This window comes from Ranitomeya imitator, chromosome 4 (genome assembly GCF_032444005.1).
Source record: "Ranitomeya imitator isolate aRanImi1 chromosome 4, aRanImi1.pri, whole genome shotgun sequence".
NCBI classification, from domain to species: Eukaryota; Metazoa; Chordata; class Amphibia; order Anura; family Dendrobatidae; genus Ranitomeya; species Ranitomeya imitator.
The window spans coordinates 676,571,828-676,599,801 of NC_091285.1; the positions used below are offsets into that span (position 1 = coordinate 676,571,828).

Sequence of the window (27,974 nt, forward strand, 5' to 3'; positions counted from 1 at the left end):
AAGTAGGATCATCACCTGTAACTGATGTATCACCTGAAGTAGGATCATCACCTGTAACCGATGTATCACCTGAAGTAGGATCATCACCTGTAACTGATGTGTCACCTGAAATAGGATCAACTCTTGTAAGTGATGTATCACCTGAAGCAGGGTCATCACCTGTAACTGATGTATCATCTGAAGTAGGATCATCACCTGTAACTGATGTATCACCTGAAGTAGGATCATCACCTGTAACTGATGTATCACGTGAAATAGGATCATCACCTGTAACTGATGTATCACCTGAAATAGGATCATCACCTGTAACTGATGTATCACCTGAAATAGGATCTACTCTTGTAACTGATGTATCACCTGAAGCAGGATCATCAACTGTAACTGATGTATCACCTGAAGCAGGATCATCACCTGCAACCGATGTATCACCTGAAGTAGGATCATCACCTGTAACTGATGTATCACCTGAAATAGGATCATCACCTGTAACTGATGTATCACCAGAAGTAGGATCATCACCTGTAACTGATGTATCAAAAGAAGTAGGATCATCACCTGTAACTGATGTATCACCTGAAGTAGGATCATCACCTGTAACTGATGTATCACCTGAAGTAGGATCATCACCTGTAACTGATGTATCACCTGAAATAGGATCATCACCTTTAACTGATGTATCACCTGAAGTAGGATCATCACCTGTAACTGATGTATCACCTGAAGTAGGATCATCACCTGTAACTAATGTACCACCTGAATTAGGATCATCACCTGTAACTAATGTACCACCTGAAGTAGGATCATCACCTGTAACTAATGTATCACCTGAAATAGGATCATCACCTGTAACTGATGTATCACCTGAAGTAGGATCATCACCTGTAACTGATATATCACCTGAAGTAGGATCATCACCTGTAACTGATGTATCACCTGAAGTAGGATCATCACCTGTAACTGATGTATCACCTGAAGCAGGATCATCACCTGTCACTGATGTATCACCTGAAATAGGATCATCACCTGTAACTGATGTATCACCAGAAGTAGGATCATCACCTGTAACTGATGTATCAAAAGAAGTAGGATCATCACCTGTAACTGATGTATCACCTGAATTAGGATCATCACCTGTAACTGATGTATCACCTGAATTAGGATCATCACCTGTAGTTGAAATTTCTCCTACAGCTGCACCAAGTCAAAAATCTCCCGTGTCTGGTACTACCGGTGAAGCTAATACTGCACCAACAACTATCAGTCTAAGTGCATCGAGTGCAACCTCCAGAACAGTACAACCACCATTACCAACGACATCAACAAAAGATCCCACTTCTGTAACTAGGACACCTGCACCCTCAGATCGTAAGTAAATTTTTGAAAGTTTTTTGTTTCCTGACAGCCCCTATTTAATACCCTGGGCAGACTAATGTGGTGGCCAGAAAGAGACCTTCTCAAGTTAAGTTCTCAGATGTAAATTACTCTTTGGCCAAATTTTGTCCTGGTCATGTAATGTCACCACAAATGCATTAACAGATCTTATAAATTGATTTTTAAAAAGTTAGTGTTTATCTCATGCCAAGAACAGATTTTTACTCTATGCTTGCTCAATGTCTGCACATATCTGGCAACTGGTATCGGGTAGCCCATTTTGGAAACTGCACCTGACGAATAATTCTAGGGGTGTAGCCAGCATTTTAAACTCACATGTATTTCACAGAATTGTATAAAGTATTGTGAAAATGGAAAATTACATTTTCAAAATTAAAATGTTGTTTTAGCCCCATTTTTTTAAATTTTCAAAAGTGGTAATAGGAGAAAGTGGACCACAAAATGTGTTATGCAATTTCTGAGTTTCTCCTTTGGTTGGAAACTACTTTTCAGGCATGCTGCGAAGTTCAGAAAGGATTGAGCGCCATATTGGATGCAGATTTGCCTGGAATGGTCTGTGGGTGCCATGTCACATATCAGAGCTTCTGAGATGTCATTACAGCAGGATCCCCCCATAAGTGATCCCATTTTACAAACTACACCTCTTATTGAAATCATCTAGTGTCGCAGTGAGCATATTGACGCCACATGGGTTCTACCAAATTTTATACCATTGGACCTTTGGTCATTGAAGAAAAAATAATTGCATTTTTACCACTAAAATGTTTTTGCCCCAGATTTTACATTTTCACAAAGGGAAATAGAAAAAATAACCATATAATTTCTTACACAATTTCTCGTGAACAATGAGAATGGTGAGAATCAGGAGGGAAGAAATGCAATTTGACTTTTGGAGCACAGACTTTCCTTGAATAGTAGACTCAATTTGCAGAATGCCCAAGTGCCAGAAGAGCAGTAACCTCCCTCTATTGACCCCAATTTGGAAATTACACCCTTCTGGGAATTCATCTATGTAGTAATGATTTTTCTGTTCTCCAGAAACCAGCAGCAATGGATGTTGCAGAGTGGAAATGCAAATATGCCATTGTAGTGCATAATACATGGCAATTTCTGTACTCTATGCCCGGCTTGTACTTCTGAAAATACACCCGCCATAAATTCAGTGGTCTCTCATCGCTACAGTAGTGCCAAACATGTAGACGCTAAGCGTTCATTCCCACTTGTGATGCAATCGAAAGAGTGCAATCCGGTAAAAAAATCGGATTGCACTTGCCCCAATATTTCTCTACGTTGCAGCTCACATCTGGGATAATTTTCTCATGCCGATTTTGCATGTGAAACCGATAGCAGCAAGCTGTGATTGCACCTGAGAATTGGATTGCACGCACCCATAAAAGTCTATTGGACTGCGGTCTAAAGGTACCGTCACACATAACGATAATAGGGTTAGGGTTAGGGGTAGGGTTAGGGGTAGGGTTAGAGTTAGGGGTAGGGTTAGGGGTAGGGTTAGGATCCCTACCCCTAACCCTACCCCTAACCCTAACCCCAGCTCTTTCTGTTTATAGTGGGTTTTTTACTTTATTTTGATGATTGGCAGCTGTCACACATTTATCTGCATGCGTTTAAAAAACACAAACACATGAAAAAACGCATGTAAATGCGTCAAAACGCCGCGTTTTTTTCACCACATGCAAAAACGCATGCGTCAAAAAAACGCAGCGTTTGCATGCGTTTACATGCGTTTTTTCACCATGCGTTTTTTTTTTAAAATGCATGCGCTTTGAAACGCAAGTGTGAAACCAGCCTTACAAATGGTCACTATCAGATTGACACAAATAACACAAAGCAGCCAGCAAGTGGCTTAAAGAGATATGTACCCCAATTTACCAATATAATTAGTTTCAAACCAAATCAGAGGCCTTAAATTAAAGGGAAACATTTATCCTGAAACAGCTAAATATAGGTATATAGTCTGTATTACATAAGCAATAAGCAGTCTTAATTAAGACCCGTAGAAGCGCGGTAGCGCGAAACGGCCGTCGTTTTTTGTCCACGTTCTCCCCATGTGTGCCCGCACATGCTCTAATAAAGGACTATTGCACAAGAGACCGGTGAGTGCACTTCTGTTTTTTTTTTCTTCGTTTGGATTTTATATCTTGCTCTTTAGGTGCACCCAGAGTCTAAAGTAAGGCACATATATGGCACAGCAGCGGCACACAGTTGCATCTTTTATTTTGTAAAGGTGGTGGTGACATCCAGGCACAACAGTGCCGTGACCTTTTCTTATATTTTTAAATGTAAAGGTACTCTTTGAGTAATCGCCCCCAGAGAAAAACATCAAAATTTGACACACGTGTTTAGCGCACCTAGAATAAATAAGCACCCAACACACAATTATCCCAGCATTAATGAGGCACACTTTAATAGCTGTATCCTTTGTCTGGCAGCCAAGCAATTATAGTGACACACGTATTACTAAAAGTGTAAGCAGCAAGTGGACATAAATGTATCCCAAATAAATTTATATAGATGATACCATTCTGTAGAGTGAAAAATCAGCAAATACCATTTGGTTTCTAAACTTAGAAAAAGTTTTAAAAAAAAGCAATCTGCATATGACCCCTGGGGAATGTGATCTAAATAACCCAGATAGGATAACAACACGTCAGTACGATATATGGAAGGGGAAATAACAAGGAACAATCTCACCACTTCTGATGACTGTCTCGAAGATTTAGAACCAAGGGATAACAGACCCATCATGGTTAACCCCAGACACGCTCTTCTCATGACACGTTTCCTCAATTTTGATTCATCCGGAGAGTGGGGCATGTGTCCTACACCATAGCGCACTATCGCTGAATGTACCCGATCTCGCTCGCTTTTAAATGTTCCCACGCTGTGTTAACCCCACAGCATGTAGCTCATTTCTGGTCTCCAGACCGCATACGCCGAGCTTCCTGCGTTCCACAGACCGGAAGCCCAGCGTGAACCGCATACGTCACACCCAGCCGGTAACCACTCCCCTCCCAACCGCTTGACATGCTGACATGGGTGGGAATTAGCTCTATATGAATATCGGGGCAGGGAAATCTGACTTAACCCAATGCTAGAGCGTAGCAGGGATGTATCAACTCAATTTAGTGAACGAATCCCTGATTAAATCTCATTTAACAAGTAATAACATGTAAATGGCCCTGAGGACCTAGTACAGGTAACTCTGCATCCGGAGTAAACAAATCAATAAAATATAGCTTAGATAGTATTTATCCAAGAGTAGTGTTGAGCGATACCTTCCGATATCGGAAAGTATCGGTATCGGTTTGGATCGGCCGATATTCAAAAAATATCGGATATCGCCGATACCGATACCCGATCCCAATGCAAGTCAATGGGACCAAAATATCGGAATTAAAATAAACCCTTTCTTTCCTTGTAGGTTCATTCTACATGAAGGAAAACAACTAAGAATAATGCCGGATGTATTTGGGGAGGTGGCGGAGACATTAAAGTCATAGAGGTTTATCCCAATCAAATAGAATAGCATGTTTTTTGTTTTTTTTTAAGACGTTCGGAGTGACAAAGATATTGACTATGTAAATTTTTTTTTTATTTTGTCAGATATTGATGTTTCACTATTCCACGCCCTTCCCCTTCTTTTTTTTCTTTTTTTTTTTCTTTTCCCACACTTTCATCTTCATCATCATCAGCATCTTTGACATCAACTTCTTCACCTTATTCATCTTCTTCTTCATCTTCTACCTATTTTTTTTTTTTTTATTACATTCTTCATATTCATTTTATTCAACTATTATTATTCTTCTTATTCTACATATTCTTTTTATTCCACTGTTATTATTCTTCCTATTCTACTTCTTCATCATATTCTCATTTGTGACAGGCATTCCCGTAGTTGTTATCTATAAAAGTTTGAAGATTACACCTTCCGTTCTGCCAGTCACAAAAGTTACATTTGTCCGCGTTCAGTTTGGCCTGCAGCATCAGGCTTTATCCAGGGGCACCACGAGGAGGAACGGACTCACCCCCATACACTGCTTAGTCTTCTTCTGCATATAATTTAGATAATATCTTTTGCTCTGATATTAAGTCTTATGCTTAATGTTCTTCTGCTCTTTGTTCTGCAGCCTCTTGTTCTTCTGCTTCTCGGTCTTCCATGTTGTCGTCTCCAGGGTCGTCGTCTCCAGTGTCGTCATCTCCGCCGTCGTCGTCTCCGCCGTCGTCGTCGTCGTCATCGGGGTGGTCTTCCGTGTCGTCGTCATCGTGGTGGTCTTCCGGGTCGTCGACGTTAGGGTCTTCAACTTGGAAATGTAGCAGAAGGTACAAGAAGGCTGAGAAAATGCCAAGAACCAGCTGATGGAACTGGAACTCGGATGGCTACCCGAAGGTTCAAGAGCCTATGGAACTACCGAGGACCAGCTGACGTTACTGGAACCCGGTTACTAAGCAGGAGGTACCCGTGCTAAAAAGCACTACCAAGGACCGCCTGACGTTGACGGAACTCGGATACCCAGAAGGAGGCACCTAAGCCAAAGGCTCTGCCCGGAACCAGCTGACGTTACTGGAACCAGGATGGGGAGCAGAAGGTACAAGAGCAAAAGACACTGCCGAGAACCAGCTGACGGTACTGGAACCCGGATGGGTAGCCGAAGGTCCAAGAGCCAATGGAACTACCGAGGACCAGCTGACGTTACTGGAACCCGGTTACTAAGCAGGAGGTACCCGTGCCTGAAAGCACTACCAAGGACCACCTGACGTTGGTGGAACTTGGATACCCAGAAGGAGGCACCTAAGCCAAAGGCTCTGCCCGGAACCAGCTGACGGTACTGGAACCAGGATGGGGAGCAGAAGGTACAAGAGCAAAAGACACTGCCGAGAACCAGCTGACGGTGCTGGAACCAGGTGGTGGACCCGAAGGTCCACAGGAGAGGAGAGAACAGCTAGGCCGCGAGGCAGCCGCAGTTACCGAACCCCAACAGTCCTACAGGGGGAGCTGGGCCTACTGGCACTACAGAACCAGCCTTGACTACCAGTTCACGCAGCCCACATAGGAAGCTCCTAAACTGGAGGCACCCTGGAGTTGGCTAACCCGACCGCACCACGACGAGGCAAGCATAGGTGTCTCAGTGAGCTTGACACAACCCGGAAACAGCTGACGGTGCTGAAACCAGGCTTGGCACGAGGGAGTACCTGTGACAAAAACACTGCCGAGAACCAGCTGGCGGTGCTGGAACCCGGATGCGTTGCCCCAGTGTGCAAGAGCCAATGGCACGACCGAGGACCAGCTGACGGTGCTGGAACCCGGTTACTAAGCTGTAGGTGCCCGCGCTTAAAAGCACTACCAAGGACCGCCTGGCGTTGGCGGAACTCGGATACCCAGGAGGAGGCACCTAAGCCAAAGGCTCGGCCCGGAACCAGCTGACGGTGCTGGAACCAGGTGGTGGACCCGAAGGTCCACAGGAGAGGAGAGAACAGCTAGGCCGCGAGGCAGCCGCAGTTACCGAACCCCAACAGTCCTACAGGGGGAGCTGGGCCTACTGGCACTACAGAACCAGCCTTGACTACCAGTTCACGCAGCCCACATAGGAAGCTCCTAAACTGGAGGCACCCTGGAGTTGGCTAACCCGACCGCACCACGACGAGGCAAGCATAGGTGTCTCAGTGAGCTTGACACAACCCGGAAACAGCTGACGGTGCTGAAACCAGGCTTGGCACGAGGGAGTACCTGTGACAAAAACACTGCCGAGAACCAGCTGGCGGTGCTGGAACCCGGATGCGTTGCCCCAGTGTGCAAGAGCCAATGGCACGACCGAGGACCAGCTGACGGTGCTGGAACCCGGTTACTAAGCTGTAGGTGCCCGCGCTTAAAAGCACTACCAAGGACCGCCTGGCGTTGGCGGAACTCGGATACCCAGGAGGAGGCACCTAAGCCAAAGGCTCGGCCCGGAACCAGCTGACGGTGCTGGAACCAGGTGGTGGACCCCAAGGTCCACAGGAGAGGAGAGAACAGCTAGGCCGCGAGGCAGCCGCAGTTACCGAACCCCAACAGTCCTACAGGGGGAGCTGGGCCTACTGGCACTACAGAACCAGCCTTGACTACCAGTTCACGCAGCCCACATAGGAAGCTCCTAAACTGGAGGCACCCTGGAGTTGGCTAACCCGACCGCACCACGACGAGGCAAGCATAGGTGTCTCAGTGAGCTTGACACAACCCGGAAACAGCTGACGGTGCTGAAACCAGGCTTGGCACGAGGGAGTACCTGTGACAAAAACACTGCCGAGAACCAGCTGGCGGTGCTGGAACCCGGATGCGTTGCCCCAGTGTGCAAGAGCCAATGGCACGACCGAGGACCAGCTGACGGTGCTGGAACCCGGTTACTAAGCTGTAGGTGCCCGCGCTTAAAAGCACTACCAAGGACCGCCTGGCGTTGGCGGAACTCGGATACCCAGGAGGAGGCACCTAAGCCAAAGGCTCGGCCCGGAACCAGCTGACGGTGCTGGAACCAGGTGGTGGACCCCAAGGCCCACAGGAGAGGAGAGAACAGCTAGGCCGCGAGGCAGCCGCAGTTACCGAACCCCAACAGTCCTACAGGGGGAGCTGGGCCTACTGGCACTACAGAACCAGCCTTGACTACCAGTTCACGCAGCCCACATAGGAAGCTCCTAAACTGGAGGCACCCTGGAGTTGGCTAACCCGACCGCACCACGACGAGGCAAGCATAGGTGTCTCAGTGAGCTTGACACAACCCGGAAACAGCTGACGGTGCTGAAACCAGGCTTGGCACGAGGGAGTACCTGTGACAAAAACACTGCCGAGAACCAGCTGGCGGTGCTGGAACCCGGATGCGTTGCCCCAGTGTGCAAGAGCCAATGGCACGACCGAGGACCAGCTGACGGTGCTGGAACCCGGTTACTAAGCTGTAGGTGCCCGCGCTTAAAAGCACTACCAAGGACCGCCTGGCGTTGGCGGAACTCGGATACCCAGGAGGAGGCACCTAAGCCAAAGGCTCGGCCCGGAACCAGCTGACGGTGCTGGAACCAGGTGGTGGACCCCAAGGCCCACAGGAGAGGAGAGAACAGCTAGGCCGCGAGGCAGCCGCAGTTACCGAACCCCAACAGTCCTACAGGGGGAGCTGGGCCTACTGGCACTACAGAACCAGCCTTGACTACCAGTTCACGCAGCCCACATAGGAAGCTCCTAAACTGGAGGCACCCTGGAGTTGGCTAACCCGACCGCACCACGACGAGGCAAGCATAGGTGTCTCAGTGAGCTTGACACAACCCGGAAACAGCTGACGGTGCTGAAACCAGGCTTGGCACGAGGGAGTACCTGTGACAAGAACACTGCCGAGAACCAGCTGGCGGTGCTGGAACCCGGATGCGTTGCCTTGCCTATTAAAGATTGTCTTCCTAGAGCCCCAACTAGCGGTGTTGGAGCAAAGGGTAAGCAGGGGGAGATGAGTGTAGGCCGAAGCCTGCACTGGAGGCAGCTTTGTGTCTGCGTTGCGTTTGCAGGACACTTTGCCGGCTACACACTGGGGGAACAGCTGGCGTTGCTGAACCCCACTAACACAATGGCGTGTGTTTTTCTCTGTGCAGCTAGCACTTGCGGGCAAAAACTAGCGATGTTAGAGCCCGTGTTGAAGCAGGAGGAGGAGGAGAGGAGCAGAGTGTAGGCCGAAGCTTAGTTGAACCAATTTCAAAGGAAACCTTTAACCCCCCCCTCAGGTGTTACAAAGTACAAGAGACACACCTTGTGCAGTATTAATGCTGCACAAGTGAAAGGTTGCTCTATTAATTTGTCTACTTGCACACGCTGAATGAAAGACATACACAATTTACCCCATTCTACAGTCAAACTGTAGTGGATGCGTGACTTGGTTTTTTGATGAGACGCAGCACAGGTGTCCAAAATAACGCCTTGGTGCTTGGAGCAGCTTCCTGAGCGTTGTTATTTGCTGTACAGGAGTCTGCGCTCTTGTGTTATCCCTTGGCAATGCCCTGTTAGCGCTGCCCATCTTATGACATCATTTCATGTTGGCCGGTGCGGTTAACGATGGCCATAAATCCCAGACCCACAGTGTCTTTTCATAAAGCCACACTGCGGTGCTGGGATTCGTGGCCTTGAGCAGTAAATATTTTGGCCGCTCACACACGTCCTTACACCTGCTTCAGACTGGGCGGCCTCTGCTGATCCCTTCTCGCATGCCGCGGCCATGAGGCTGCACAGTCTGAAGAAGGCTGAAGGAGATGAGTTAAGACAGGCGAAGATATGCACTGCTCGTGCCCATCAATCACACCCTCGCAGTCAAAATAATTAAGACAACGAGGAGCATTTTATTCAGGCAGGGCGGACGAACAGGCGCAAGTAGCCAACCAATGATGTCAGAAGACGGGAAGCGCTACCAAGGGGGGTGCTGCGTATCATTAGAAAGGAAAGTCACACCTCAGGGACAGTGGAATGGTCTCAAAGAGACACATTTTGTACGTGTTGAGTTCCACGTGGGCAAGGAGAAAACATCAGCCACCTTGTACAAATGCAGCAGTACTGCTGTACAAGGTGGCTGTTATACATAGAAACACCTGGGGGTGGGGGCCAGGCTCCCTTCAATTTCAGTTCATGTGCCTGCGTGGCGTTTGCAGGTCACGTTGCAAGCTGCACAGCAGGGGAACAGCTGGCGGTGCTGAACCCCACTAACACATTGGCTGGTGTTTTTCTCTGTGCAGCTAGCATTTCCGGGCAAAAACTAGCGGTGTTTGAGCCCAGGGTCAGCAGGAGGAGGAGGAGAGGAGCAAAGTGTAGGCCGAAGCCTGCACTGGTGGCAGCTTTTGGTCGGTTGTGCCAGCGTGGCTTGTGCTGGACACGATGCCGGCTACACAGCGGGGGAACAGCTGGCGTTGCTGAACCCCACTAACACATTGGCTGGTGTTTTTCTCTGTGCAGCTAGCATTTCCGGGCAAAAACTAGCGTTGTTAGAGCCCAGGGTCAGCAGGAGGAGGAGAGGAGCAGAGTGTAGGCCGAAGCCTAGTTGAACCAATTTCAAAGGTTACCTTTAACCCCCCCTCAGGTGTTACAAAGAACAAGAGCCACTCCTTCTGCAGCATTAATGCTGCACAAGTAAAAGGTTGCTCTATTAATTTGTCTACTTGCACAAGCTGAATGCAACACGTAGACTATTTAGCCCATTATACTGTTTAACAGTAGTGGAGGCGTGACTTGTCTTTTTAAAGAAAAGCAGCACAGGTGTCGAAAACAACACCTTTTTGCATGGGCGCAGCTTCCTGAGCGTTGTTAGTTGCTGTACAGGAGTCTGCGCTCTTGTGATCCTTTGGCCATGCGCTGTGAGCGCTTCCTGTCTTATGACCTCATTTCATGTTGGCCGTTGCGGTTAGCGATGGACATGAATCCCAGACCCACAGTGTGTTTTTAAAAAATCACACTGCGGTGCTGGGATTCGTGCCCTGGTGCACTAAATATGTTTGCCGCTCACACATGTCCTTACACCTGCTTCAGACTGGACGGCCTCATCTGATCCCTTATCGCCTGCCGAGGCCATGAGGACACCCAGTCTGAAGAAGGCGGAAGGAGATGAGTGAACACAGGCAAACATATGCACTGCACATGCCCATCAATCACACCCTCGCTGTCCAAAAAAATAAGACACCGAGGGCCGTTGTTTCGAGCAGGGGAGATGCACAGGCGCAGCCAGCTAACCAATGATGTCAAAAGACGGGCAGCGCTAACAAGGGTGGTGCTGCGTGTCATTACAAAGGAAAGTCACACCTCAGGGACATTGTAATGGTCTCTAATGAGACACATTTTGTACGTGTTGAGTTCCACGTGGGCAAGGAGAAAAAGTCAGCCACCTCGTACAAATGCAGCAGTACTGCTGTACAAGGTGGCTGTTATACATAGAAACACCTGTGGGTGGGGGGCAGGCTCCCTTCAATTTCAGTTCATGTGCCTGCGTGGCGTTTGCAGGTCACGTTGCAAGCTACACAGCAGGGGAACAGCTGGCGTTGCTGAACCCCACTGACACATTGACTGGTGTTTTTCTCTGTGCAGATTGCATGTCCGGGCAAAAACTAGCGGTGTTAGAGCCCAGGGTCAGCAGGAGGAGGAGGAGAGGAGCAAAGTGTAGGCCGAAGCCTGCACTGGTGGCAGCTTTTGGTCGGTTGTGCCAGCGTGGCTTGTGCTGGACACGATGCCGGCTACACAGCGGGGGAACAGCTGGCGGTGCTGAACCCCACTAACACATTGGCTGGTGTTTTTCTCTGTGCAGCTAGCATTTCCGGGCAAAAACTAGCGGTGTTTGAGCCCAGGGTCAGCAGGAGGAGTAGAGGAGCAGAGTGTAGGCCGAAGCCTAGTTGAACCAATTTCAAAGGTTACCTTTAACCCCCCCCCTCAGGTGTTGCAAGGTACAAGAGCCACACCTTGAACAGCATTAATGATGCACAAGTCAAAGGTTGCTCTATTTAATTTTGCTCCTTGCACACGCTGAATTAAACACGTACACTATTTAGCCCATTATACTGTCAAACAGTTGTGGAGGCGTGACTTGTCTTTTTAACGAGACGCAGCACAGGTGTCAAAATTTGCACCTAGGTACTGGGCGCAGATTCCTGAGCGTTGTTATTTGCTGTACAGGAGTCTGCGCTATTGTGTTATCCCTTGGCAATACCCTGTTAGTGCAGGCCGTCTCATGACCTCATTTCATGTTGGCCGGTGCGGTTAACGATGGCCATAAATCCCAGACCCATAGTGGCTTTTCCTAAAGTCACACTGCGGTGCTGGGATTCGTGGCCTTGTGCAGTAAATATGTTTGCCGCTCACACATGTCCTTACACCTGCTTCAGACTGGGCGGCCTCAGCTGATCCCTTATCGCATGCCGCGGCCATGAGGCCGCACAGTCAGAAGAAGGCGGAAGGAGGGGAGTGAAAACAGGGGAACATATGCACTGCTCGTGCCCATCAATCACACCCTCGCAGTCAAAATATATGAGACAACGGGGGGCGTTGTGTCGGGCAGGGGGGACGCACAGGCACAGCCAGCCAACCAATGATGTCAGGAGACGGGCAGCGCTAACAATGGGGGTGCTGCGTGTCATTACAAAGGAAAGTCACACCTCAGGGACATTGTAATGGTCTCTAATGAGACACATTTTGTACGTGTTGAGTTCCACGTGGGCAAGGAGAAAAAGTCAGCCACCTCGTACAAATGCAGCAGTACTGCTGTACAAGGTGGCTGATATACATAGAAACACCTGTGGGTGGGGGGCAGGCTCCCTTCAATTTCAGTTCATGTGCCTGCGTGGCGTTTGCAGGTCACGTTGCAAGCTACACAGCAGGGGAACAGCTGGCGTTGCTGAACCCCACTAACACATTGGCTGGTGTTTTTCTCTGTGCAGCTAGCATGTCCGGGCAGAAACTGGCGTTGTTTGAGCCCAGGGTCAGCAGGAGGAGGAGGAGAGGAGCAAAGTGTAGGCCGAAGCCTGCACTGGTGGCAGCTTTTGGTCGGTTGTGCCAGCGTGGCTTGTGCTGGACACGTTGCCGACTACACAGCAGGGGAACAGCTGGCGGTGCTGAACCCCACTAACACATTGGCTGGTGTTTTTCTCTGTGCAGCTAGCATTTCCGGGCAAAAACTAGCGGTGTTTGAGCCCAGGGTCAGCAGGAGGAGTAGAGGAGCAGAGTGTAGGCCGAAGCCTAGTTGAACCAATTTCAAAGGTTACCTTTAACCCCCCCCTCAGGTGTTGCAAGGTACAAGAGCCACACCTTGTGCAGCATTAATGCTGCACAAGTAAAAGGTTGCTCTATTTGTTTTGCTCCTTGCACACGCTGACTAAAACACGTACACTATTTAGCCCATTATACTGTCAAACAGTTGTGGAGGCGTGACTTGTCTTTTTAACGAGACGCAGCACAGGTGTCAAAATTTGCACCTAGGTACTGGGCGCAGATTCCTGAGCGTTCTTATTTGCTGTACAGGAGTCTGCGCTATTGTGATCCCTTGGCCATGCGCTGTGAGCGCTTCCTGTCTTCTGACCTCATTTCATGTCGGCCGTTGCGGTTAGCGATGGACATGAATCCCAGACCCACAGTGTGTTTTTAAAAAATCACACTGCGGTGCTGGGATTCGTGCCCTGGTGCACTAAATATGTTTGCCGCTCACACATGTCCTTACACCTGCTTCAGACTGGGCGGCCTCATCTGATCCCTTATCGCCTGCCGCGGCCATGAGGACACCCAGTCTGAAGAAGGCGGAAGGAGATGAGTGAACACAGGCAAACATATGCACTGCACATGCCCATCAATCACACCCTCGCTGTCCAAAAAAATAAGACACCGAGGGCCGTTGTTTCGAGCAGGGGAGATGCACAGGCGCAGCCAGCTAACCAATGATGTCAAAAGACGGGCAGCGCTAACAAGGGTGGTGCTGCGTGTCATTACAAAGGAAAGTCACACCTCAGGGACATTGTAATGGTCTCTAATGAGACACATTTTGTACGTGTTGAGTTCCACGTGGGCAAGGAGAAACAGTCAGCCACCTCGTACAAATGCAGCAGTACTGCTGTACAAGGTGGCTGATATACATAGAAACACCTGTGGGTGGGGGGCAGGCTCCCTTCAATTTCAGTTCATGTGCCTGCGTGGCGTTTGCAGGTCACGTTGCAAGCTACACAGCAGGGGAACAGCTGGCGTTGCTGAACCCCACTGACACATTGACTGGTGTTTTTCTCTGTGCAGATTGCATGTCCGGGCAAAAACTAGCGGTGTTAGAGCCCAGGGTCAGCAGGAGGAGGAGGAGAGGAGCAAAGTGTAGGCCGAAGCCTGCACTGGTGGCAGCTTTTGGTCGGTTGTGCCAGCGTGGCTTGTGCTGGACACGATGCCGGCTACACAGCAGGGGAACAGCTGGCGGTGCTGAACCCCACTAACACATTGGCTGGTGTTTTTCTCTGTGCAGCTAGCATTTCCGGGCAAAAACTAGCGGTGTTTGAGCCCAGGGTCAGCAGGAGGAGTAGAGGAGCAGAGTGTAGGCCGAAGCCTAGTTGAACCAATTTCAAAGGTTACCTTTAACCCCCCCCTCAGGTGTTGCAAGGTACAAGAGCCACACCTTGTGCAGCATTAATGCTGCACAAGTAAAAGGTTGCTCTATTTGTTTTGCTCCTTGCACACGCTGACTAAAACACGTACACTATTTAGCCCATTATACTGTCAAACAGTTGTGGAGGCGTGACTTGTCTTTTTAACGAGACGCAGCACAGGTGTCAAAATTTGCACCTAGGTACTGGGCGCAGATTCCTGAGCGTTCTTATTTGCTGTACAGGAGTCTGCGCTATTGTGATCCCTTGGCCATGCGCTGTGAGCGCTTCCTGTCTTCTGACCTCATTTCATGTCGGCCGTTGCGGTTAGCGATGGACATGAATCCCAGACCCACAGTGTGTTTTCAAAAAATCACACTGCGTGGCTGGGATTCGTGGCCTTGTGCAGTAAATAGGTTGGCCGCTTACACATGTCCTTACACCTGCTCCAGACTGGGCGGCCTCAGCTGATCCCTTATCGCCTACCACGGCCAGGAGGCCGCACAGTCTGAAGAAGGCGGAAGGAGATGAGTTAAGACAGGCGAACATATGCACTGCTCGTGCCCATAAACCACACCCTCGCTGACAAAATAAATATGACAACGAGGGGCGTTGTTTCTAGCAGGGCGGATGCACAGGCGCAGCCAGCTAACCATGATGACAAAAGACGGGAAACGCTACCAAGGGGGGTGCTGCGTATCATTACAAAGGAAAGTCACACCTCAGGGACAGTGGAATGGTCTCAATGAGACACATTTTGTACGTGTTGAGTTCCACGTGGGCAAGGAGAAAAAGTCAGCCACCTTGTACAAATGCAGCAGTACTGCTGTACTAGGTGGCTGTTATACATAGAAACACCTGGGGGGGTGGGGCCAGGTTCCCTTTTAATTTCAGTTCCTGTGCCTGCATGGCGTTTGCAGGTCACGTTGCCGGCTACACAGCAGGGGAACAGCTGGCGTTGCTGAACCCCACTAACACATTGGCTGGTGTTTTTCTCTGTGCAGCTAGCACTTCCGGGCAAAAACTAGCGGTGTTTGAGCCCAGGGTCAGCAGGAGGAGGAGAGGAGCAGAGTGTAGGCCGAAGCCTGCACTGGTGGCAGCTTTTGTTCTGTTGTGCCAGCGTGGCTTGTGCTGGACACGTTGCCGACTACACAGCAGGGGAACAGCTGGCGGTGCTGAACCCCACTGACACATCACCTAGTGTTTTTTTCTGTGTAGACAACACTTCCAGGTGGCAACTGACAGTGTTGAAACCCAGGGAATCAAAGAGGAGCAGAGTGTAGGCCGAAGCCTGCAGTGGAGCAAGTTGAAAGGGAACCTTTAACCCCCCCCCCCCCAGGCATTTGTTGCTGAAAGAGCCATCTTGTACAGCAGTAATACTGCACATGGAAAATGGTGGCTCCGAAAATTATGCTCCTTGCAAACGCTGAAGTACACACTCATATAATGTGTCCCCTCACACCGTCAAACCATCCCGGAAGTGGGACTTTCCTTTGTAATGTGACACAGCACAGCCGTCATTCCAACCCCCTTGGTGCCGGGCACCACCTCCTCAACGTTGTTTGGTTCTGTCACGGAGCCCGCACTGTAATGTTATCCCTTGGCCATGCACAGTTAGCGGTGCCCGTCTTCTGACATCATGTAGGTGTCAGGCTGGCAGTGCCTGTGCGTCCAAGCTGCCCGAGATCCAACCTTGCAGTGTCATCTAATGTAGTCCCACTGCGGGCCAGGGATCCATGGGCATGCGCAGTGCATATCATCGCCTCTCACTCACCTCCTTCCTGCTTCTTCAGACTGTGCGGCGTCACGGCCGTGGCATGCTATTAGGGATCAGCTGACGCCGCCTAGTCTGAAGAAGCGTGAAGAAGGGGAGTGAGAGGCTAGTATATGCACTGCGCATGGCCATGGATACCAGGCCCACTGTGGGATCACATTAGACGACACTGCGAGGTGTGATTTCGGGCAGCGTGGACGCACAGGCGCAGCCAGGACGACAACAAATGATGTCAGAGGACGGGCAGCGCAAACTGTGCATGGCCAAGGGATAACATAACAGCGCAGGGTCCATGACGGAATCAAACAACGCTAAGGAGGCAGCGCACGGTGCCAAGGGGGTAGCAATGACGGCTGTGCTGTGTCACATTACAAAGGAAAGTCCCACCTCCGGGACGGTTGGACGGTGTGAGGGGACACATTACATGAGTGTGTAGTTCAGCGTTTGCAAGGAGCATAATTTCAAGAGCGACCTTTCCCTTGTGCAGTATTAGTGCTGCACATGGTGGCTCTTTCAGTAACAAACGCCTAGGGGGGGGGGGGGACAGGTCCCCTTACATTTTAGTTGTGCCAGCGTGGCGGTCGCATGACACGTTGCCGGATACACAGCTGGGGATCAGCTGACGTTACTGAACCCCAATAACAGAGGAGCGACTGTTGACTGTGCACACAGCACTTCCAGGCACCAACTGGCGGTGTTAGAGCCCAGGGACAGCAGGAGGAGCAGATTGGAGGTATTGCCGCACACACAGCTGGGGATCAGCTGACGTTACTGAACCCCAATAACAGAGGAGCGACTGTTGACTGTGCACACAGCACTTCCAGGCACCAACTGGCGGTGTTAGAGCCCAGGGACAGCAGGAGGAGCAGAGGAACAGAGTGTAGGCCGAAGCCTGATTGGAGCAAGTTGAAAGGAAACCTTTAACCCCCCCCCCCAAGACGTTTGTAGCTGAAAGAGCCATGTTGTGCAGCACTAAGGATGCAAAAGGAAAAGGTTGCTCTTTTAATTATGCTCCTTGCAAACACCGAAGTAAACACTAAAAATGTGTCCCTTTATACCGTTAAACCGTTCCGGAGGTGCGAATTTCCTTCGTAATGGGACACAGCACAGCTGTCATTCCTATCCCCTTGATGCCGTGCGCTGCCTCCTCAGCGTTGTTTTAAGCTGCCACGGAGCCTGCGCTGTTCTGTTAGCCCTTGGCCATGCCCAATTAGCGCTGCCTGTCTTCTGACATAATTTGGTGTCAGGCTGTCAGTGCCTGTGCGTCCACGCTGCTCCAGATCCCACCTCGCAGTCTCATCTAACGTAATCCCACTGCGGGCCTTGGAACCATGGGCATGCACAGTGCATAACCTCGACTCTCACTCCCCTCCTTCCCTCTTCTTCAGACTGTGCGGTGTCACGGCCGTGGCATGCTAGGGATCAGCTGACGGCGCACAGTCTAAAGAAGGCGGAGGGAAATGAGCGAGAGCCCGAGGGGAAGATATGCACTGCGCATGCCCATGGATCCCAGGCCCGCAGTGTGACTCAATCAGAAGACACTGCGAGGCGGGATCTCGGGCAGCGCGGCCGCACAGGCGCAGCCAGCCTGACACCAAATTATGTCAGAAGACAGGCAGCGCAAATAGGGCATGCCCAAGGGATAACAGAACAGCGCAGGCTCCGTGACAGCTTAAAACAACGCTGAGGAGGCAGCGCATGGCACCAAGGGGGTAGGAATGACGGCTGTGCTGCGTCACATTACGAAGGAAAGTCCCAGCTCCGGGACGGTATAACGGTATCAGTGAACACATTTTATAAGTGTTAAGTTCTGCGTGTGCAAAGAGCTAAAAAAAAAGAGCTACCTTTTCCTTGTGCAGCATTACTGCTGCACAAGATGGCTCTTTCAGTAACAAACGACGGGGGGGGGGGGGGGGACAGGTTCCCTTACATTTAGGTTGTTGTGCCAGCGTGGCGGTCGCAGGACACATTGCCGGCTACACAGCTGGGGATCAGCTGACGTTACTGAAACCCAATAACACTGGGTCGTATGTTTTTACTGTGCAGCCTGCACTTCTGAGCCGCAACTGGCGGTGTTGGAGCCCAGGAATAGCAGTTCAGGTGGTAGAAAGATGAACACAGCAGGAGACCTGGATGACACCCAATTACTTAATCAGGCAGAGGAGTGGCAAATTCCTGCGAGATCCAGGCCTGGTTCATTTTCAGGAAAGTAAGCCGGTCAACGTTATCGGAGGATAGTCGCATGCGACGGTCTGTTAGTACACCACCTGCGGCACTAAAGACACGTTCCGATAAGACACTAGCCGCAGGGCAAGCCAGCACCTCCAATGCATACTGGCTTAGCTCTGGCCATGTATCCAGCTTAGAGACCCAAAACTTGAACGGGGAAGAGCCGTCTGGGAGTACAGTAAGAGGGCAAGCCATGTAGTCTGTCACCATCTGACGGAACCGTTGCCTCCTGCTGACTGGAGCCGCCGGTGATGGTGTAGACATTTGGGGCGGGCACACAAAAGTGTGCCAGAGTTGTGCCATACTGGGCTTGCCTTGGGCAGAGGCACTGCTTCTGCTCCCTCTTTGGGCAGAGCCTCCCCCACTGCCTCGACGCACTGAGCTGCTTTGTAAAGCACTAGCAGCACTCCTCTCAGTTGGACAGGAGAAGATGATGGAATTCACCAGTGTGTCGTGGTACTCCCGCAATTTACGCTCCCGGGTCAACGCAGGGATGAGGTTTTGGACGTTGTCCCGGTAGCGAGGATCGAGGAGGGTGAACACCCAATAATCAGGCATGTTGAGAATGTGGTCGATGCGGCGGTCGTTTCTCAGGCACTGCAGCATGAAATCCACCATGTGCTGCAGAGTGCCAACCGGCCCAGAAACGCTGTCCCCTGCTTGAGACATGATCTCTGCCCGCTCGTCATCACCCCACCCTCGCTGTACACACTGACCACTGGACAATTGTGTCGCTCCCTCCTCTGGACGGAGCTCTTCCTCCTCCATTGACTCCTCCTCATCCTCCTCACAAATTGGCCCCTGCGTACCCCTTTGTGAGGAACCACGTGGCGCTGACTCTCCAGAAGCTGATGGAAAAGGTGACTCCTCATCCTCCACCTCTTCCACCACATCATCCCTTAACCCTTGCAAAGTTTGCTGAAGCAGGCAGATAAGGGGGACAGTCATGCTGACTAGTGCATCATCTGCACTTGCCATCCGCGTGGAATAATCAAAAGGACGCAAAACCTGGCAGACGTCCTTCATAGTGGCCCACTCTGTGGTTGTGAAGTCTGATCGGCGCTGACTGCGACTTCTTTGCGCCTGATGCAGCTGGTACTCCATAACTGCTTGCTGCTGCTCACACAACCGCTCCAACATATGTAACGTGGAATTCCACCGGGTAGGTAGGTCACATATGATGCGGTGTTCCGGAAGGCGGAATCGGCGCTGCAGAGCAGCAATGCGGGATCTGGCCAAGCTGGAACGCCGCAAGTGAGCACACTCTAGGCGGACCTTGTGCAGCAGGGCATCAAGATCCGGATAGTCCCTCAGAAAACTCTGCACAACCAAATTGAGCACATGTGCCAGACATGGGATGTGAGTGAGGTTGCCAAGGGCCAAAGCTGCCACCAGATTTCGGCCATTGTCACACACTACCATGCCTGGCTGGAGATTCGCTGGCAGTAACCACACATCGCTCTCCTGCTTTATGGCATTCCAGAGCTCCTGCGCTGTGTGGCTTCGATGCCCCAATGAAACTAGTTTCAAGACGGCCTGCTGACGTTTGGCCACGGCTGTGCTCATGTCGGTCATAGGTAAACGTTCACGGGTCCATGTGGGGGTGGACTGTGACGGATCCTGCAGAGAGGAATCAGAGGAACTGGTGTAAGAGGAGGAGTCGATGCGTACAGACTGGATTCCTGCAATCCTTGGAGTGGGCAGGACACGTCCTGCGCCACTCGCACGATCTGTACCTGGCTCAACAACATTAACCCAATGGGCAGTGAGGGAAACATATCGCCCCTGTCCATGCTGACTGGTCCACGCATCGGTGGTGAGGTGGACCTTGCTACTGACGGCGTTCAGTAGCGCATGTTTTATGTTTGCCTCAACATGCCTGTGCAGGGCAGGGACAGCCTGCCTGCTGAAGTAAAAGCGGCTGGGCACCTTGTACTGTGGGACTGCCAATGCCATCAAGTCACGGAAGCTGTCAGTCTCCACCAGCCTGAACGAGAGCATTTCCAGGGACAACAGTTTGGCAATGCCTGCATTCAGAGCCTGTGCTCGGGGGTGGTTGGCCGAGAATGCCCGCCTTTTCTCCCATGCCTGTACTACCGATGGCTGTAGAGTAGACTGGGAGTGTGAGGATGACTGGGAAGGTGGTGCTGTGGGTGGAATTACACAAGGTCTCCGGGAGGAAGCCAAACCAGCTGTGCGTGAGCTGGAGGAAGAGGCAACACGAGCTGAAGAGGTGGTAGCTGCCGCTGTTGGTTGGCCTACATCTTCAGTGTGTTTCTGTAACTCCACCGCGTGCCTGGTCCGCACATGTTTCCACATATTTGTGGTATTGAGGTTGCTGACATTTTTCCCTCTTTTTACTTTATGATGACACAGCTTGCATTTGACAAAACAAATGTCATCTGCAACTGTGTCAAAAAAGGACCAGGCACTGCAAGTCTTGGGAGCGCCCTTTTTGGCTTTGGAAAGAGACAGGCTCCTAACGGGTGCCAAAGTGGAGGCTACAGGCTCCGCAGTCTTCCCCCTCCCTCTCCCTCTTTGGCCCGTAAGAGGAAGCTCTTCCTCTGAGCTGCTCCCACCACCTTCCTGTTCCTCACGCCACGATGGGTCAAGGACCTCATCATCTCCACTACCCTCTGCCACCAACTGCTCCTCCTGGGTAGTGTCAGCAGCACAGTACGCACGAGAAAGCGGCACCTGAGTTTCATCATCAGATGCGTACTGCGCTGTGGTCACCGGAGGCACTGGCCCACCTGCCTCTTCAGAGTCAGAGAGATAAAGCTTTTGGGCATCACTGCACACTGCCTCTTCTTCCATTTCTCCAATGCTGCTTGGCTGGCCCCCTGTTTCCAAGCCAAGAGATTCAGAGAACAGAAGTAGAGACGGCTCCTGTCCTGGGCTCTCTGACTGCCTGGCCAATTTGGCAGGTGGTGAAGAGACAGATGGCTGCTCTCCAGTGCTCTGTGCCTGAGAGGATGTGGCACTAACTGAAGTCGATGCCGAGGCGTTAGCTGCCATCCACCCGACAACGGCTTCAATTTGGTCTTCACGCAGCAGCGGTGCACGGCGCTCTCCGACAAAGCTGCGCATGAAGGACTGTTCCCTGCTGAAACTGAGTGACGACGAGTCACCGGCGCCCGCAGCAGGCACAGAATCACCACGTCCTCTCCCTGCTCCTCTCCCTGCTCCGCGCCCACGCCCACGTGCCTTACTCCCTGCCCTCTTCATCTTGGTTGACAGATAAAGATAAGCAGAAAAGTACTAAGGCCTTAGTGTGCTTATTCCTGTAATGCTCCTCCTAACAGGTGTAAGAAACACTAATGTTGTAAATTGTGGACTAAACTTTATTATTTTTCAAATGTGGCCTACACAAGTGTAAGTTGTGTTTGGTGAACTTAACCTTTTTTTTGGTGCAGATCGGGCTACAGAGCTAGTTTAAATCACACGGAGACCGTGCAGACAGCCGTAAACGGCGCTGCAAGGCCAAGAAACCCTCCTCTAGGTTATCCTATATAGTGTTTTTCCACTATTTAGCTGGATACAAGTGGAAAGACACTAATAGGAATTTTTTTTTTCAAATTTTAAACTGGCTGCACTATTTGAAAAAAAGGAAATTGTTTTTCAAGGTATGAGGCAGTAACGCACCCTGAGCTGAATCCAACCGGCTATGGCTGCACACAGACTACAGGGCGAGCTGGGCTCACACGGAGACCGTGCAGACAGCCGTAAACGGCGCTGCAAGGCCAAAAAACCCTCCTCTAGGTTATCCTATATAGTGTTTTTCCACTATTTAGCTGGATACGAGTGGAAAGACACTAATAGGAATTTTTTTTTTCAAATTTTAAACAGGCTGCACTATTTGAAAAAAAGGAAAATTTTTCTCAAGGTATGAGCCAGTAACGAACCCTGAGCTGAATCCAACCGGCTATGGCTGCACACAGACTACAGGGCGAGCTGGGCTCACACGGAGACCGTGCAGACAGCCGTAAACGGCGCTGCAAGGCCAAAAAACCCTCCTCTAGGTTATCCTATATAGTGTTTTTCCACTATTTAGCTGGATACGAGTGGAAAGACACTAATAGGAATTTTTTTTTTCAAATTTTAAACAGGCTGCACTATTTGAAAAAAAGGAAAATTTTTCTCAAGGTATGAGCCAGTAACGAACCCTGAGCTGAATCCAACCGGCTATGGCTGCACACAGACTACAGGGCGAGCTGGGCTCACACGGAGACCGTGCAGACAGCCGTAAACGGCGCTGCAAGGCCAAAAAACCCTCCTCTAGGTTATCCTATATAGTGTTTTTCCACTATTTAGCTGGATACGAGTGGAAAGACACTAATAGGAATTTTTTTTTTCAAATTTTAAACAGGCTGCACTATTTGAAAAAAAGGAAAATTTTTCTCAAGGTATGAGCCAGTAACGAACCCTGAGCTGAATCCAACCGGCTATGGCTGCACACAGACTACAGGGCGAGCTGGGCTCACACGGAGACCGTGCAGACAGCCGTAAACGGCGCTGCAAGGCCCAAAAACCCCCCTCTAGGTTATCCTATGTAGTGTTTTTCCACAATAGAGCTGGAGACTGGTGGAAAAACACTAATAGGAAATTTGAGAAAAAATGTGCAGCAGGCTGCACTAAGAGCAAAAAAGAACAACTGTGTGAGGCAGTGTGAACCCCCCCTGAGCTGAATACAACCGGGTATATGGCTGCACACAGACTACAGAGTGAGCTGCACACACACACACACAGAGACCTTGCAGAACGCTGTTAAAACAGCGCTGCAAGGCAAGAGCAAGGTGAACAGTGAAGAACACACAGCGTTTTGCTAAATTAGCCTTTGGAAAGGAAAATAAAGCAATTAGCTAGCTCAACTGGCCCTCAGTTAGAACACAGCGTCCTGTCCCTAACTGAAATCACAGCAGAGTGAGCGCAAAATGGCGGCAGCGCTTTTTTATAGTGCAGAGTGACATCATTTCAGCAGCCAATCCAAGCCTTGCCAGTACTTACATGCCCACCATGCTAAACAGGATGTGCCCACACTTTCATTCATTCCTCATTGGCTGCTGCGTTCAATTTGAATTCTGGGAACTTCCGATTCCGGTATCCGATACGCGGGAAGTATCGGAATTCGGTATCGGAATTCCGATACCGCAAATATCGGCCGATACCCGATACTTGCGGTATCGGAATGCTCAACACTATCCAAGAGGAATGGCATTTTGGCCGAATTTAATGTCCCCACAGCAGCTGCTTACGTGGCAACCATGCAAATGTTTAAGCTACCATGGAGTAGAAGGCAGAGGATAAGTAGGTTACAGCAAGAGCTACTTTTCCCACTATTTTACTACTCATAGAAAAGTTTCCAAAATGTTTAAATATGTGAGACAACCTCTCTAATTAGTGGTGATGAATGATGGCTTGACAGCTGTATGTAATTAAAGTGAACAAGTCCAATTTCAAGAAGTTCCTAAATTTTCCAAAAGCTTCTTCAAGATTCTCTCCAGAATGAACGATGTGTCAAAGCCTTCCAGTTCTATCCTAGTCTCCTCCTCGTAAACCTTTTCATTGCATAACTATTAAAGTTTCCTTAACATTTGTTTATTTTTCCTCTTTAGCGGAGTGTCAAAACGGGGGAAAGTTTGATGGAATTAAGTGCATTTGTCTTGATCCATTTTATGGATCTCTCTGTGAGAGCATCAATGAGAGAATTGAGATTGGTAAGTTATGGGGCTAAATATGGTGTTCGAATTGTAAGATGACCTCTCAATAAACGCAGAAATTTTTGACTGACGGCTGTCTGGACTGACTCTCAGAAATGGTCAGGATCTGACCAGCTCAGCACTTGCGCTAATTCTCCGAGACCTCTGTAGAGCATAAGGGTGGACACTTTCAAAAATATCATGCCTATGTTTCTGCCTGTACTATGGGACATCAAGAAGAAAATGGTCAAGAATACTAGATTTTGATAGTCGGTTTACCAACATACAAACTATTAAACAAATGTCTTATTCTTCAGAAATAATAAGAGCATGTGGGAACTTATTGCATTTGAGCCCCTTTATATGACACAAAAAAATCTAAATTTACGGTGCAATCCATGTTTATGCTGTATTTCCAAATGTTTTTCCTTTTTATCCACAATAGGTGATAAAAGTGTGGGGGGGATTTAGAATGACGGGTATGGCCAATAATAAACTGCACAAACGTAAACCAGAAAATAACAAACAAAGTGGTCACAGTCTACCCCTGCCTGGATGTAATTTTAAGGTGCTTGTACCAAGTTAATACGATCGGATTGGGAACAACTTACTGATTGTTGGTTCCGAATAATGTAATCCAGCACCAATCTTGAGAACTGAAGATCGCTATCTAAAGCATGTAGCTGGGTACAGCACCATAGACAATGGAGAGGAGCCCCAGTCTCAGGATTGGTAGGTGTCCCAGTAGTCGAACAACAGACATCAATGTTTTCCTTAATTCTTTTAATAGGGTATAATTTATTATCTTGGTACAAACTCTTTAACAAATTTCCCACAGGGCTATTGTTCTTTTACGAATTTTCATTTTTTCTTTTCCGTTTTCCAAGAATTGTAACTATTTTGTTTTTCTATCAACATAGCCTTGAGGACTCGTTTTTTTTTGCGAGATGATTTGTACTTCTGAATGCCACTATTAATTTTATCATATGATGCACTGGAAAGCGGGTAAAAATTCCAAGTGCGTCAAGATTGCAAAAAAAAAAATCATTTCCAAAATTGTTTTTTGGATTTTTTCATTTAGGCTACGTTCACATTTGCGGTGCGTCGGGCGCAACCGCGGCGACGCATGCATCATGCTCCCCTATATTTAACATGGGGGCGCATGGACATGCGTTGTCTTGCGCTTTGTGACGCATGCGTCTTTTTTGGCGCAAGCGTCAGGGCGCAGAGGACGCAGCAAGTTGCATTTTTTTTGGCCAAAACTGGACGCATGCGTCGCAAAACGATGCGTTTTTGCATGCGTTTTGCATGCGTTGTGCGTTGCGTCGCCGACGCAACACACAACAACGCAAATGTGAACGTAGCCTAGTTCACTATATATTAAAAATATAATATGATTCTCCAGGTCAGTATGATTTTGGTGAAACCAAAAATATGCATAGTTTTATTTTATTTAAATGTTGAAAAAAAGTTAAGAAATTTGTATAAAAATTCTTTTTGCTTGGGTTTCAATTTTCCAAGACTAATACCGCTCTCAGTTTTAAGTAATGGAGCTGTGCAAGGGATCTTTTTAGAAATCTGTGCTGATGTTTTTATTAATGCCACTATGGGGTAGATACAATGTTTTGATCGTCTCTTATTGCATTTTTATATATATAGTACTAATACCAGAGTATTGGTGTACGTAACCAAAATCACGGTCTTCTATGAACATGGAAAAACAATATTACAAAAAAAAGGGGGCTAAAATGGAGCACTTCAGGTAATACCGTGGACCCAGAAAGGAAAGTTAACAGCAAATTGGTCTTTTTTTTTAAAAAAAAAGGAAGCCGGATATGAAACCAGGATCCCTATTGTAGGAGGTAGGTATCGCGCTTTTGGGATTAAAACATAACTTTTAATATGTGGATAAGAATTAAAAGTAATCGGACACTCTACATATAACAACCCAAGACAATATTAGGTAGTTAAAAATAGAGTTAGTTACTAAACATTACCACTACGGCCAAAGGGCGTTAAAAGGAGTCATAAAAAAACAAACTGTAATGATTATGACTATGTGGAAATGATTGGGTAACAAAATAGTAGGTAGATGATATGATCCGAACAAAACAGCTGCTGTGCTAACCACCAGTGGGCCAAAAGGGAAATTTAACCCTGATATATATATATATATATATATATAATTGTCTAAGGGTTTTTCCGTCTGTCTGTCTGTCTGTCTGTCTTTCTGTCTGTCTGTCTGTCTGTCCTGGAAATCCCGCGTCTCTGATTGGTTGAGGCCGCCAGGCCTCGACCAATCAGCGACGGGCACAGTATCAACGTAGAAATCCCAAGTCGCTGATTGGTCGCAGCCACGAAATGGCCACTCCCTACTCCCCTGCAGTCAGTGCCCCCTCCATACTTCCCCCCAGTCAGCGCCCGCCACTCACATAGCGTTTTAGCAGTCCATTAAACCAGCTGCGTTACACCATGGTATAACACGGTGTAACGCAGTCTGTTAACTCTGCTATTAACACTGTGTGACAAACTTTTTACTATTGATGCTGCCTACGCAGCATCAATAGGAAAAAGATACAATGTTAAAAATAATTAAAAAAAAAATGGTGCTATTCTCACCTTCCACCATCCACCGGGATATGGTGCCCACACTGCTGTATACTACGTGGGCTATGTTATATACTGCATGACTGATATATACTACGTGGGCAGTGTTATATACTGCGTGGGCTGTGTTATTTACTGCGTGGGCTGTTTTATATACTATGTGGCTGCTATATACAATGTTGCTGTGCTATATACTACGTGGCTGTGCTATATACTACATGGCTGCTATATACTATGTGGCTGCTATATACTATGTGGCTGCTATATACTACGTGGCTGTGCTATATACTACGTGGCTGCTATATACTACGTGGCTGTGCTATATTCTATGTGGCTGTGCTATATACTACGTGGCTGTGCTATATACTACATACTATGTGGCTGTGCTATATACTACGTGGCTGCTATATACTACGTTGCTGTGCTATATACTACGTGGCTGTGCTATATACTATGTGGCTGCTATATACTATGTGGCTGCTATATACTACGTGGCTGTGCTATATACTATGTGGCTGCTATATACTACGTGGTATACTACGTGGTTGTGCTATATTCTATGTGACTGTGCTATATACTACGTGGCTGTGCTATATACTACATACTATGTGGCTGTGCTATATACTACATGGCTGTGTTATATACTACGTGGCTGTACTATATCCTGCACCCCGAACCCCTGACATCCAGCACCCCGAACCCCCGACATCTGGCTGCTACCAATCAGTGACCGATGGAGTCCAGCCGCGAATTGACATGGGATTTAAACCATGCTTCGCTGATTGGTTGTGTGCCCGGCTGGCCACGACCAATCAGCGACATTGGCATGGGATTTAAACACCGCTTCAGTGATTGGTCGCGCACAGCCGGCCGTGACCAATCAGCGTTATTGTGTGTCAAACAGAAATCAGTCCCAGGAGCGCTGAAGGAAACTCAGACAACATATGTCGTTTGCCACAACGCGTTTCAACGGTAAACACCGTCTTCTTCAGGTGGAGAAGACGGTGTTTACCGTTGAAACGCGTTATGGCAAACGACATATGTTGTCTGAGTTTCCTTCAGCGCTCCTGGGACTGATTTCTGTTTGACACACATTCTTATCGTCCTTTGGAGGTATTCAGCTGGAGCTGCGGTGGTGCTCAACAACTCCCTTTCATCTCCCCTTCCCTGGG

At 48.9% G+C, this 27,974-nt stretch overlaps 1 protein-coding gene across 1 annotated transcript in view; it reads left to right on the forward strand.

Annotated features, from left to right (window-relative positions):
• The first annotated feature begins 1,094 nt into the window (after nt 1–1,094).
• Nucleotides 1,095–27,974, forward strand: part of LOC138674352 (mucin-17-like) — a 122,535-nt gene continuing 95,655 nt past the window's right edge. Inside the window, exons 1-2 of the mRNA XM_069762207.1 lie at nt 1,095–1,365; nt 24,112–24,213. The gene's annotated coding sequence lies outside the window, so the exon portion shown is untranslated. The remainder of the gene's footprint in view (nt 1,366–24,111; nt 24,214–27,974) is intronic.